The sequence below is a fragment of the Podarcis bocagei genome, assembly GCF_964188305.1.
Source record: "Podarcis bocagei genome assembly, chromosome: 16".
In the NCBI taxonomy this organism is placed as follows: Eukaryota; Metazoa; Chordata; class Lepidosauria; order Squamata; family Lacertidae; genus Podarcis; species Podarcis bocagei.
Window position 1 is genome coordinate 34,172,074 of NC_138142.1, and position 14,833 is coordinate 34,186,906.

The 14,833-nt window shown below is 47.6% G+C and overlaps 1 protein-coding gene and 1 long non-coding RNA gene across 3 annotated transcripts in view; both read left to right on the forward strand.

The window, feature by feature from the left end:
* Nucleotides 1-14,833, forward strand: part of LOC308575125 (lysosomal acid glucosylceramidase-like) — a 40,236-nt gene that overhangs the window by 2,217 nt on the left and 23,186 nt on the right. The window contains exon 1 of one of the 2 annotated variants that reach the window (XM_081173650.1): nt 14,472-14,551. The exons of the other annotated variant lie outside the window; for it this stretch is intronic. The gene's annotated coding sequence lies outside the window, so the exon portion shown is untranslated. Of the gene's footprint in view, nt 1-14,471; nt 14,552-14,833 lie in introns of those variants that run through there. 2 annotated transcript variants of the gene reach the window in all.
* LOC308576226 lies at nt 3,277-4,897 on the forward strand. Its single transcript, XR_014003152.1, has 2 exons — nt 3,277-4,508; nt 4,561-4,897. It is a non-coding gene; the product is annotated as an uncharacterized lncRNA (long non-coding RNA).

The following is a 14,833-nucleotide window of genomic DNA, read 5'->3' on the forward strand; positions in this document are numbered from 1 at the left end:
TTGTGTATAGAAAAGGGGATTCCGGCTTCTCTGGTGAAATCCAGCTGCTTAAAGACCCCTGTCCCCCCATTATTATTATTATTATTATTATTATTATTATTATTATTATTATTCGCCTTCCCTTAAAATGCTTGTCAGTTCGTTAATAGAAGGCCCCTAGATGCTTACAGTCAAAAAATTGCGTCAGAAGAGAGAACACCCGAGGGAATGGAGTGGGAAGGAGGCTTAGATGGATTATTTAGATTTCATAGCGTTAGGCTTAGTTACTGTAGGTGTAGGAAAAGGAGAGATTTGGAGGGAGAGAGAGTCCCCGCTGCTATATGTACATGCTGTGTGATTTATAGGAGGTTTGTTGCAGTTTTCTACTGCGGACTGGACGGTCACCTTGGCAGCATATATTCAAAGCACTAGACCAGCCTTTCTCAACCTGTGGGTCCCCAGATGTCGTTGAACTACAACTCCCATCACCCCTAGCTAGCAAGGCCAGAGCTCAGGGATGATGGGAGTTGTAGTCCAACAACAGGGTTGGGGGCATCAGGCTCAGGGGCCATGTGCAGCCCCAAGGCCTCTATATCTGGCTACACCCCACTTCCCCAGGCCACGTCCCTCAGCAGCTCTGCTTCACCTCCCACCCTGGCTTCTGAGCATTTTTTGCTTGGCAGGAATATGCCCTGGGACTCCCATAATGCCTCTTGCTTGGAAGATCAAGAAGGGGGGGGGGGTTTGAATGTGGGTAGCAGTGTTTCCCAAACTTGGGTCTCCAGCTGTTTTTGGACTACAACTCCCATCACCCCTAGCTAGCAAGGCCAGAGCTCAGGGATGATGGGAGTTGTAGTCCAACAACATCTGGGGACCCACAGGTTGAGAACCGCTGCACTAGACAATCACAGTTTGTCCCCCCAAAGAATTCTGGGAATTGTAGTTTGTTCAGAGAGTTGTGGGGAGGCCCCTATTTCCCCATATGGTTCCAGTTAAATGGAGCATCCCTCTTCCCAGGGAATTTCCCCCTTTGTGAGTGGGCAAGGTGCACAGTGTGTGGAACCGGTTCTGCTTCTTCAGGCGTGCTGGGACTGGGACAACAAACCAAATCCTGTAAAGCCAGATGTCAAACCTGGTGACAAAGTACAGGAACATAGCATTGTAGAGTTGGAAGGGGACTCCTGCGGTCATCTAGTCCAACTCCCTGCAATGCAGGAATCCTTCACCCAATGTGGGGCTTGAACCCCCAACCCTGAGATTAAGAGTCCCATGCTTTGCCAGGTTTCAGACCCGGGGCCGCTTTTAACCCAAACAGGGCTGCTGTCAAGGTTACTGACGCACCGAGATGCTTAAGGTCTTCTGCTGAGGCTCTTTTCCGTGGACCTAACTCAGTGTTGTCTACACTGACTGGCAGCAGCCCTTCAGGCAAGGGTTTCCACCTGCAACCCCACCTGGAAATGCTGGGGATTTTGTTTGGGACTTTCTGCATGTATAGGAGATGTTCTGCCATCGAGTTTATGGCCCTTCTATTCTGCATGGGGATTTGCAAACTGCTTGGCTATGCCTGCCCCTTTAAGAGCAGCCTAGGGTGTGGGAATTCAAGCAGTGATGCTTTTCTTGTTATGGAGATAAAAATGCAGATAAAATCCTGGGCTGGAACTGAAGTGACTGGGAGGCGGGCCGAGATCACTTCAAGTGCAGGATTTCTGTCTAGCATGCTGTATTTTGTAAAAAAAAACAACCACATACCGTAGAGCATGGGTAGGCAAACTAAGGCCTGGGGGCCGGATCCGGCCCAATCGCCTTCTAAACCGAGCCCATGGATGGTCCGGGAATCAGTGTGTTTTTACATGAGTAGAATGTGCCCTTTTATTTAAAATTTATCTCTAGGTTATTTGTGGGGCCTGCCTGGTGTTTTTACATGAGTAGAATGTGTCCTTTTATTTAAAGTGCATCTCTGGGTTATTTGTGAGGCATAGGAATTCATTCACATTTCCCCCCAAAATATAGTCCGGCCGCCCAAAAGGTCTGAGGGACAGTGGACCGGCACCCTGCTGAAAAAGTTTGCTGGCCCCTGCTGTAGGTAAAGGTAAAGGTAAATGGACCCTTGACCATTAGGTCCAGTCGTGACCGACTCTGGGGTTGCGGCGCTCATCTCGCTTTATTGGCCGAGGGAGCCGGCGTTTGTCCGCAGACAGCTTCCGGGTCATGTGGCCAGCAGGACTAAGCCGCTTCTGGCGAACCAGAGCAGCGCACGGAAACGCCGTTTACCTTCCCGCCGGAGAGGTACCTATTTATCTACTTGCACTTTGTGCTTTCGAACTGCTAGGTTGGCAGAAGCTGGGACTGAACAACAGGAGCTCACCCCGTCGCTGGGACTCGAACCGCCAACCTTCTGATCGGCAAGTCCTAGGCTCTGTGGTTTAACCCACAGCGCCACCCTGCTGTAGAGGAAGGGTAATGTTCTGTCTGAGGCAGTTTGTCCACCTTTGGTTCCCAACCCTGCACTCAGCTCTCACCTGTGGCTCCTGGAAGCTGTCAGCGTGTGACAGCAGCCATACCCTGGGAATGGCTTTGAGTGAGGGGAGCCAATGGGTCTCAAACCCTCGGTGAGTGATGGGCTTCCCCCGCATGCAAAGACAGGCTCTGGCGGATGGAGCGGACGAGACCAGGATTGGGTCAAGAAGGGGGTTTCTTCACAGGCTGCCGAGGGAAGTGAGGGGCAGATGGGGCTCGTCCACCTGGGAAGGGAGCCCATCTGAGAGAAGGAAACCTCCGATCCTAAACCGCCGCTGCCTTGTGGGATATTTTCAGGAGACGAAAAGGCTCAGGAGTAACCCCTACACAAATCCAGAATAGAGTCCCTAAGATGGGAAGGAAATTGTAAGTTATATTTGTGGGTTGAGGTACGAAGTCCGGGTCACGAAAAAGAAGAAGAAGTGAGAATAAAAGCTGTCTTTCAGTAAAGTGAGATGTGACAGGTAAAAGGTAAAGGACCCCTGGACGGGTAAGTCCAGTCAAAGGCGACAGTGGGGTTGCAGCGCTCATCTCGCTTTCATGCCAAGGGAGCCGGCGTTTGTCCACAGACAGCTTTCCAGGTCATGTGGCCAGCATGGCTAACCCACTTCTGGTGCAACGCAACGCACCATGTGACGGAAACCAGAGCGCATGGAAACGCTGTTTACCTTCCCCTCCGCAGCGGTATCTATTTATCTACTTGCACTGGTGTGCTTTCAAATTGCTAGGTTGTCAGGAGCCGGGACAGAGCAATGGGAGCTCACTCCGTCACGGGGATTCGAACCGTCAACGTTCAGTCTGGCAAGCCCAAGAGGCTCAGTGGTTTAGACCATAGCGCCACCCATGTCTGGAAATGTGACAAGAATCTCCTGGCAAATGGTTGTCTTGAAAATTATAGTTCCTGCTGTATTTTTCCTTCTGCCTAATAACAGTGGGTCACCATTCTGCCACTAGGCCTGAAGATGGCTCACCTTCCTCCTCCGCTGTCTCTTGCGCACACCCACACCCCGGATGTGTAGTGTCATAAATTGAGTGAAACATCTGGGTTCCCTATCTGTACGTGACATCTATGATAATAATAATGTATTATTTATATCCCGCCAGTCTGGTTGGGTTTCCCCAGCCACTCTGGGCGGCTTCCAACAGAATATTAAAATACAATAGTCTATTAAACATTAAAAGCTTCCCTAAACAGGGCTGCCTTCAGAATTCTTCTAAAAGTCTGGTAGTTGTTGTTCTCTTTGACATCTGGTGGGAGGGCATTCCACAGGGCATGTGCTACTACTGAGAAGGCCCTGTGCCTGGTTCCCTGTAACTTGGCTTCTCGCAGCGAGGGAACCCCCAGAAGGCCCTTGGCACTGGACCCTTTGGCACCCTTAGCTGTGGCCTTATCTTGCCTAGGCTGGGGTGCGGCCTACCTTACGTGGAAACAACCAACAATTTGGGACACACATTGCCAGGAGGAAGGGCTGTGGACCTACTTCCAGACTAAGTGTTCGCTGATTGGTTTGCAGGGAGCATAGAGTATGTCAGCTGCTTAATGTGCGTCCATAATTCCCGCAAATAGGGACTCCCTGTTTAAACCAGAGCTTTCCAAGCCGTGTGTCACGACATGTTAGTGTGTCGGCTGCAGTGTGCGGTTGTGTCGTGCGAACGTTCACCCCACTCCTCCCGGGGCTGGAGAGGGGCTAGTTTAACCCCTGGTTTGCTAGTAAAACTGGATGACCGCATTGTGCAACGATGCATGTCTAAAAATTGGGTCGCCAATGTGAAAAGTTTGGAAAGCTCTGCTTTAAACCGGAAGGGGAATAAGGGGTGTCTCCTGACAGCTCTCAGCACCCTTAACAAACTGCGTCTCCCAGAATTCCTTGGGGAAGCCATGACTGTCTACAGTTCTAATACATTCGTACCTCGGAAGCCAAACGCCTTGCGATTTGGGAGGTTTTGACTCCTGAACGCCGCAAACCTGGAAGCGAGTGTTCCGGTTTGCGAACGTTCTTTGGAACCCGAACGTCCGATGTGGCTTCTAATTGGCTGCAGGAGCTTCTTGCAGCCAATCAGAAGCCACGCCTTGGCTTCCGAACGTTTTCCGTTCAACGGATTCCAGCAGAGGTTATATTTTCTGAGAATCCTCCGGAAAAACAATCTCTCAAAGGACCTGTTGATGGCATTTTACCATTGTACTGTGGAGAGCGTATTAACTGGTGGTCTGTGTGTGTGGTTTGGGAGCTGCACGGTCAGGGAGAAAACAATGCTGTCCAGGGTTGTAAAGACTGCGGAGAGAATAACTGGGTGCACTCTTCCCACCTCGGATCAAATCTATGCTTTCAGGTGCCATAAGAAAGCTGCAGAGATAGTGCAGGATAGTGTGCACCCCGGAAATGATCTCTTTCAGCTTCTGCCTTCTGGAAGAAGGTACAGGGTTATAAAGACTAGGACTAGCCGCCTGAGAAACAGTTTCTATCCAAATGCGATTTTGGTTTTAAACGCAGTGTAAGGAGTCTCTGTTTGGGACGCAGGTGGCGCTGTGGGTAAAACCTCAGTGCCTAGGACTTGCCGATCGCATGGTCGGCGGTTCGAATCCCCGCGGCGGGGTGAGCTCCTGTTGCTTGGTCCCTGCTCCTGCCAACCTAGCAGTTCGAAAGCACCCCCGGGTGCAAGTAGATAAATAGGGACCGCTTACTAGCGGGAAGGTAAACGGCGTTTCCGTGTGCGGCTCTGGCTCGCCAGAGCAGCTGCGTCACACTGGCCACGTGACCCGGAAGTGTCTGCGGACAGCGGTGGCTCCTGGCCTCTAGAGTGAGATGAGCGCACAACCCTAGAGTCAAATCAAATCAAATTTTATTAAACGGTCACAGACCAGATTAACTCGTACAGCTAGTCAACGAAGCATAACACCGGAAAAAACAAAGAACAATTTCAATACAAATTAGGCCATAACAGCAATTTAAAATTAGACAACATACATAAAATTAAGTATTTGCCTTCGCCTGCATATTGACATTGGAAAGCTCTTGTTTCCTTCGCCTAATAGCGGCTACACAAAATTTGGCCACATTGGTCGTAATTTCAGGAACCTTATCTTCTATCAAGGCTCTCAGACGTTGGAGTTCTGGTTCATTTTTAGGCTTTTGTAGAACTGGGGCAATAAAGGTCAGGCGTAGATCCTCGTAGTATCTACAGTGCAGCAATACATGCAGACTTGTTTCCACTTCCGATGAGCCACATGGGCAAACGCGTGACGCATATGGTTTGCCCTCATATCTGCCTAGCAACAGGGCAGAGGGCAGAACGTTAAATCTGGCCAGGGTAAAAGAGTGTCTGTACTTGGATATTTGTAAATCAGCCAGATAGTTTGCAGGTGAGAACCCTCTTCCAAAGTCTCTAATTGTGGCATGTTTATCCATTTTGCCCATGTGACATTGCAGCTCTATGTCCCTAATGCGTTGGAGCACTTGACTTCTGGCTCTCTCATACCCTGCCGCTATCAAGATCTGCGGGGAGAATCCCAAACTTCTTATCTTTTCAAACAGGGAAGCTTTCCAGGTGGAGTGAAAGGTGTCTAAGAGTGTTAAAGGAGCCAAACCGACCGGGGAAAAAATAAGTTTTAACCAGTAGTGTATCTTTAGAATCCACAACCGCGCGGTAACGGGTGGTTGTCCAACTTCTAAGCGGACAGCTATATTAGATACACAGGGGGGGATCCCCAATAAACACCGATAGAATTTTGTTTGAAATGCCTCCATAGGTGCAAAATTTTTAAAACTGCAAACCTGGGATCCATAAGTAAGTTGTGGGAGTATTTTTGCAGCAAAAACCTGGGAGGCCGCCGGAACGTATTTACCCCCTTTCCCGTGGAAAAATCTTGTAAGGGCTTTATTGGCCCTTCCTGCATTGGCAATGGCGTTTTTCATCTGTTGATGCCAACAATAACAAATGGGCTACTGCTGACGTTAGTAGAAAATTTCACACCTCAATCAAAGGAGATAAAATCAAATGATATGTCACAAGAACATAAAACAGTTGAGCTAGTGGGGATGAACAAACCAGTAATAAAGGAGAATCTGCAAAGACATAACTCAAGGGTAAAAGTGAAGAAAGTGAAGAAAAGTAAAAATATCAAAACAACAAGGAAAGCCAAGTACACCTGCAGTAATCGAAACATCCATTGGCAGAAATTGTTTAAACTCCATCCCTCGGCCCCAAATAACGCGACCACTCGGAGCAGCAAAAAGAAGGGTAAAAAGAGAGAAACAAAGATAGTTATACAGCAACCGGCTAAGGAGGACTCGCCAAGGCTGACTCCAGTAGCAAGTGAGAAGGCAGAAGTAACAATTCAGTCCCTGGATAACCAACTTTTTAATAAACCTGATGCTGCGGAAGTAGAGGCCTCTACCTATGAAGGCAATAAAACACTTAGCAAATCGTACAGCGGGGAAGAGGAAGCGTTTAGTAGAGATGATACCCCCCTTCAGACCTGGCAAGCCTCCAGTCAGGAAAGAGATTGGAATTTGATCCTAAATCCCCAAAAACTGGTATTCACGAACTTCCCGAAGCCTAAGGGCTTCCTTACAGGGAGACAGCGAATAATGAACTTTGTATCTAGTCTAAATGACATACTGCCAGGAATGGTTAATGCTAATGATATCACCTCGGTGGAATATTTACATTATGATGGTCACTCAGTGAGAGCACTGACCACTTTTAGGGATCAGAACCTGGCCAAGTTCATTTTTAGGTCAAGACCTGCCTTTTTAAAAGCACAGACAACAATACTTAGGCTCTTTGAAAATAAGGCTCCTTTGAGCCCCCTTTTGAAAACTAAGCAGGCAAATCTCAGAAAGGGGAAACAACCCTCAAAATTCTGGCCTGACAAACAGAACCCGCATTGCCCTGCAAACAAAGGTGAGGACTTCTTTACTATGGAAGAAAATATCCTAATTGACCAATTCTGGATGTTCCCACCATTAATACAAACTGACATCTTGGGAAGACTAGAGCAGTGTTTCCCAACCACTGTTCCGCGGCACACTAGTGTGCCGCGAGATGTTGCCTGGTGTGCCGCGAGATGTTGCCTGGAGGGAGGCGGGCGAGTCGGGCGGCGAGAGGCAGGGCGACGGCGGCGAGGAGAGGCCGCCCAGCGCGGGGCTCTCGCCGTCTGCCTGCCTGGCTGCCTGCGAGCTCGGCGGGCAGCGCCTCCGTCCGCAGCGCCCGCCTCGCGGCTCTCATTCCCTGCCCCTGCCAAAACTCACCCAGCCAAGCCGCGCTCTCCTTCCTGCCTCGCTTTGCTGCCTCCTCCCCCCCACCCCCAAAGCTTGGAGGTTCCCCGGCAAGGGGGAGGGGAAAAAATGGAAACTTACACTTTCGTGCGTCCCTCCCGGCGTGACGCTGCGCGCTGACGTCACGGGGCTGTAATGGTGGTGTGCCTCGAGATTTTTTTCATCAAACAAGTGTGCCTTTGCCCAAAAAAGGTTGGGAAACACTGGACTAGACAAGCTAAGAGACAAGCTGACCAAGAGAGCTTCAGGCAACGAGGTTATTAAGGGGGAACCAAAAAAAGTCCACAACACGTAACCTTCAGATTAAAGCAGAGATTAATTTTCCACCAAGAGAGAAAGTGCCACCCTTCAAGGGGAGCACTCCATCACCCCCCCCCCCGAAGGAGAAATATCCTTAAGGTGACCCCACCAGACGTATGGGACAAAATGAGATACCTAGACGAAACAGAATTGGGCCAAAATCAGGCCGCAACAGAGTATCCACAGAAGGAATTTATGCATAATAAAGACCCGGTGTCCACTAACGTGAGCACTTTGCATCCACCTATTGAAATCATAGAACGGCTGGATAGCCCGCCTTACAAAGACGATAGGCAACCGATACATAAAGCGACAAACCCTAAAAGTACGTTAGCTAATAATTGACAAAGACTCGATTGTGATAAAGCCAATCTTAAATTTTTATCATGGAACACTGCTGGTTGGCTTAATAAGGCAGACTGACCAATCATTTGTCAACTTTATTCAAGAGCATGATATAGTCTTCCTGCAAGAGACATGGCTAACAGGGAATTTAGATGCAAATGGTTTTGCCTCATTTTCGCTAGCAGGTTCACCAAGCAGGAAAGGGGGACGAGCTAAGGGTGGGCTAGGGCATTCTAATATCCACAAGGCTGAGAGCATCTTTCGTCGAGCTGGAGCCGCTGAGCAGTGTGGCCATGGCATTATTAACCCTAGAGTCTGTCAAGACTGGCCCGTACGGGCAGGGGTACCTTTACCTTTTTAAGGAGTCTCTATGGGAGTATATTGTATTTAAAAATGGGGTATCAGAGTATTTAGAGGGCTAACCAGGTTGCGATAGCTGGGAATGTTTTATGTAGTTTTGTAGTAGTTTTATGTAGTTTTTCAATTTCATTGTTCTGCATGGGACAATGACAATAAAGATATCGTATCGTATAGTAGGCTTGTTGGTTTTTGAATGTCTTATGTAGATTTTTCAATTTCGTTGTTCTGTATGGGACAATGACAATAAATACCATATCGTATATGCCTTAATTGGACACAGCCCTCTCAGCTGGAGGGTGGGGGCTCTGGATTCTGCCACAGCCCTTGGAGCCAATGATGGGTGCTGCCTTGTCTCTCAAGCACCAGCTAATCTTGGTCCCATCTGCCAGCCACCTCACACCCTGCAAAAAAGAGGAGACAGATGTAACAGTTAGTGCCCCGGATGAGGAAGCAATGGGGAATTACAGTCTGGAACCAGTTCCCCATATCAGTCTGTGGTTTGGATGTGACTCCAGTTCTCTGGAATCCCAAGATTGCTGTGTGGTCAGAGGTTTAATTGTACTTTATTTGCTATTACAAATGCCTTGCCTTCCAAGGAGTACACGGTTCTTCCTATTACAGTGGTACCTCGGTTCTCGAACGCCTCTGTTTCAGAACCCAAACGCCAAAAACCTGGAAGTACAGTGGTACCTCGCAAGACGAATGCCTCGCAAGACGAAAAACGCTCAAGACGAAAGAGTTTTCCGTTTTTTGAGTCGTTCCGCAAGACGAATTTCCCTATGGGCTCTTGCGAGTTCTTGCGAGTTTCTTTCCTTTTTCTTAAAGCCGCTAAGCCGTTAATAGCCGCTTAGCCGCTAATAGCCGTGCTTCATAAGACGAAAAAAACCGCAAGACGAAGAGACTCGCGGAACGGATTAATTTCGTCTTGCGCGGCACCACTGTAAATGCTTCCATATTCAAATGCGCCTCAGAAGTTCCGCTGCATGTTTTTGAATTTTCTCAATGGAATTTGCAGACAGCCGTTTGCGCCTCGGTTTTCGAACGTTTCGGAACTCGAACGGTCTTCTGGAATGGATTACATTTGAGAACCAAGGTACCACTGTATATCCTCACTACAGCCCCATGAGGTAGGTTAGGCTGAGGGGCAGCGACAACAATGACAACAAAAGCCAAAATACCTTAAATAAAAACGGAGGGGGAGCAGGAGGCCTTAGCCAAGGGGGTGTCTCTGAATGCCATGTTGCCACAGGGCACTTGAGTGCTAACCTAAGAAAACAAAGAGAGCATTAGCTTTAGCCTTTCCTCATTAAGATGTTTCAACACTGATTGTTTTTTGAAGCCTGAATTACACGCGGTTTTCCAAATGCCCCCTAGAAGTCGATTCCTCAGCTCAGGAAGCTCGTTCTTAAAAAGGAACCTGTTCCAAGTTCAACGTCCCCTAAGGAACTAATTCCAGCACACGTCTTTCCCTTACAACATGAGCCAGTTTGGTGATAAAGTTAGTTCAATCCATCTTGATAATAATTTTGATTAGTTTTCAGTTACATCCAATAACAGCCTCTTTATAACAACACCAATTTATAAGTCAATTATTAATACCAATAGTTCACATACCGAATTAGATAAAGTGGTACCACCGGTTGTGGACGGGATCTGTTCTGGAGCTCTGGTCGGATTCTGAGGTTTCCGCAACCGGAGGCACCGCTTCTGTGCACGTGCACAGAATGGTAAAGCGCTTCTGCGCATGCGCACGCAGCAAAAACCCGGAAATATACTTCTGGGTTTGCTGCTTATGTATCCTGAAGTTTACATAACCAGAAGGATAAGTAAGCGGAAGAAGGACTGTAATTTAGATAAGGTGCTAGAATTGATGGCTTGATTATTTGCTTTATTTCTGCGTTCCAGCATCTTATTAATTTCTATTCCATTGCGGTCATAATAATAATCCCTTCTACCAGGGACGGCCAACTCCCAAGAGACTGTGATCTACTCACAGAATTAAAAACTGCCAGGGATCTACTGCCTTTTCGGAGGTGCAGATCAAAGCCCCATTTTTTTGGAGATCCGTCTTTCGTTCTGCAGATCATGCAACAATGGAGGGCGGGGCCGGATTCTAAATTACAAATAGATTTGGAATGGAAAGGGACCCGGCGAGATCTACCAATACCTCCCAGGCGTCTACCAGTAGATCACAACTGACCTGTTGGACGTCCCTGCTTATACAACAACTGCAGTATTCATAACTTCTATTTGTGTTCACACATTATATGATTGATGAAACTACAGGTGGAGCACTCAAACTATATTCTTGTTCTTCCTGTGTGTGCCAATTATACTATCCGTGGTGTTTCTTTCTGTCCTTGTAAAATTTTATGTCTGTCTTTTCCCAGTTCTTGCTGTTCTAAATCATGCCTTGGGCAGAGCTGATATCCCATTGCTGTTGCAGAAATTTCTCCCTCCCTCTGTCCTTCGTTGTTTTGCAACTTTAAGAATAACTGCAAAAACCACGCATTCCCAATAAATATCCTGTTTTCGCCATTTTTCCTCTCAGTCTGGGAAGAAGAGTGGTCTGTCAAACCTGTCAAAACTGAACAACTTTGGCTCCCCTAAGTAAGCTCAAAAACATAGGCCTCAACCCCAAAAACCAGGCCTTCCTTCTTAAAAAAAAAGCTCAATCCTGAATCCCTAAAAAACGGGGGTAGATCACTGCGATCTACTCACTGTTTTTAACTGTGAGTAGATCGCAGTTTCTTGGGAGTTGGCCACCCGTGATATAGACCCACTGAAATGCATGGCTCCAGGGACTTGTGATGACAGATTTCAGAACGTGTGCTTTGAGTAGAATTAACACAAGCTCAAGGGCAGGACAATTGACTGAAATAATTGGCAGGCTCATTCAGTTCTGGAACACATAGTACTTTCCTTAACAGATAGGGAACACAGCCCAAGGAGAGCAATTAACATAATCTTTTCATGTTCAGGTAGCCTCAGTGGCATGAAGAACATTGTTTGGGTTGAGGCTGGTGCACAGACAGTGAGCAGCTGCAGTTATCCATGCCCTGGGAACTTCAGCGCTTGATTACTGCAATGTGTGTTACGTGGGGCTGCCCTTGAAGACAGATGGGGAACTGTAGCTAGCCCAGAATAAGCATGCTATGTTGCTAACTGGATCTGGAGAGGAGAGCCTCTCTTGCTGGTATTGAATCACATGTTCTAAAAGGAAGGAGAGCTTTCCCCCTTCAGGAAGATGCTTTTATGCTCAGGCAAATGCATGCAAATTAAGCTGACCAATCCACGGATCGGCTCAACGCATGCAATTAATCCAGGTGAGATTTCTCTTGGCTGGATTATGACTCACTTGTTTTTGTTCTTGCTGTTATCAATTCATATTGACTAGTTGAATTCTTTTGCGCCAAAAATTGACCCGAAGCGGTAAAGATGGAAATAGCAAGGTCATTGAAATTAGATATAATAACAGTCACAGAAATATCCATCTTAAGCAGGGTGGATTCGATTTAAATCACAATTTAAATCACTAGTCAGTAAGACTTGATTTAAATCATTTTTTTTTACAGAAGTACTCATTCTTGCTGGTATAATCTTAATATTTACAACCAGACGAAGGTTTCATTTTTTGAATAATAAATTTCCGGAGTAGTTTCTACACTTATATATCAACTGATTTGGTTACACTGTCAGAAATACATAGACCGATAATTTTGAAATTATTCAGTGTGTTTCCTTGGAAAGGGTGATATAAATGTGTCAAATGAATACAGTGGTACCTCGGGTTAAGTACTTAATTTGTTCCATAGGTCCGTACTTAACCTGAACCAATTATTCCTGACTCAGCCATAGAACTAACAGGCTATACAGTGTTCCGCCATGATAGAAGAGAGGACTCTGGTAAAAGAAGGGGGGGAGGTTTGTGTGTATACGTGAATAACATCTGGTGCACAAACCACGCTGTGATAGCTAGCTATTGCTCCCCAACTGTGAAATTTATGACGCTTAAATGCAGATTTGAAAGTGGTCCTACCTAAATTCTATCAACACATAAAGTGTGAAACCAGGGGAGAAAAAACTCTGGACAGGCTGTATAGAAATGTCAAACAGGCCTATAAGGCCGAACCATTGGCACATCTAGGCCAATGTGATCATGTGTCCCTGCTCCTGACTCCTGAATATATTCCATTGAGGAAACGGACTCCAGCTATAAAGAGGGATATTACAATATGGCCAGCTGAAGCATCCCAACAACTACAAGACTGTTTTCATGACACCGATTGGGAGGTGTTCGCCCAACAGGATGTAGAGACTCATATTGAGCAAGTGTTGGACTATATTAGGTCCTGCACTGACAATGTAACACGGAGGCGCCGGATAAAGATCTACGCAAACAGGAAGCCCTGGATGACAAGGGAGGTCCAGGGGTTGCTAAAGGCAAGAAATACTGCTTTCAGAAGTGGAGATAAGTCGCTGTCCAGCTCGGCTAGAGCCGATCTAAAGAGAGGTATCCGTGTAGCAAAGGAGGCGTATAGACAGCGGCTGGAGAATCATCTACAAAGTAACAACACCAGGCAGGTGTGGCAAGGTGTACAAGAATTAACAGGGTATAAATCCAAGGACTCCCTGGCAGATGAGGGAGGGGCATCCCTCGCAGAGGATTTGAATGCCTTTTTTGCCCGTTTTGAAGTAACATCTGTAGCAACACCTGCTGAGGCTTTACCAACACCAACACCACTCCCGGTGAAGGCTTTGCCATCATCACCACCATTACCATCATCAGTACAAAGGAATGTAGTAGTCTCTGTGGAAAAAAGATTCTGGACTCTAGCTCCCATCAGCCCCAGCCAGCATGGCCAGTGGTCAGGGATGATGGGAGTCGGAGTCCAGAAACATTGGGGCGGCCTCAACCCTCTCCTTGACACGTGTCCTTATCAATCAGGGGTCACATAACAGAGGTGTCAGGCAAGGATGGAGGAAGCTGGTGCCTTCTAGATGGCGTTGGTGCCATTGGCTAATCGTGAGGGGGTGAGGGGAGGGCACCAGGTTGGGGAAGGGTGTTGAAGGACACCAGGTGCTGTTTAGTGTGTGTGTTTGTTTAGCTTTTAGGGAGAGAAAACTGGTAAGTTGGTGCATATCTCGCTAAATATTGTTTACTCCAGGAGTAATTATTGTTTACTTCAAAATGATGCACCCCAGAAGTAATGGGCTAGCCAGCCCCACATTGCAGGGCTGGTGGGAAGGGAGGGTGGCAGTTGTGGTCCAGCAACTTCTGGAGGGCCACAGCTGCATCATCGCTGTCCCAGACACATGTCCCAACCAGTCAGGGATCACGTAATCACAGTCAGGGGTGTGGAGGAGGGATGAGCAGTGCGTGGCTCTCTGTAGACAGATGCCATCTGGCCTCGAAGCCTGAATATGACTGATTGTCACCTCCTGCAAGAAGTCAGGCGAGATCTTTGCAGAGATTTGATTTCGGAACGTTCTCAAAAAGCACTTGGGCAAGCAGTGGAACCGTCTGCCTACTGATTAGCTTATCTTTATTGCCACTGTAGTGTTGCGGGCCCCTTGATTTCATATGCATACAGGGTGTCTTGACCTAGAAAGGGAGGCCAGGGGGAGGCCCATTGCCCGCAGAAGGGGTGTGGCAAGAGTGGGTGAGTCAGCGGTGCAAATAAAACTGCCGAGGGTTGGCATGGAGGTAGGTAGGTGGCGGATGAATGGCACGGCTGCTAATCTGAAGCAGAGAGAGCGAAGCTTGACGGGTAGGTTAAAGAGCCATGTGGCGCAACAATTTAAGCCAGAGATGGAGAGCTTTTCGCTCTGTGGATGTTGACGGACTACAACTCCCATCGTCCCTGGCCGTCGATTGTGCTGGCAGCTGAGAGCTGGAATCGAGCACATCTCGAGGGACGCAGGTTCCCCAGCGTCGCTTGGAAAAGTGGGGGTCTGCATGAGTTTTTGCCAGTGGAAGCAAGTAAGATGAAAGAGGGGGAGCAGGCTAATTTCTTGCGGAAAAAATAAGAACAGGGCCTGTAACTTTTCAT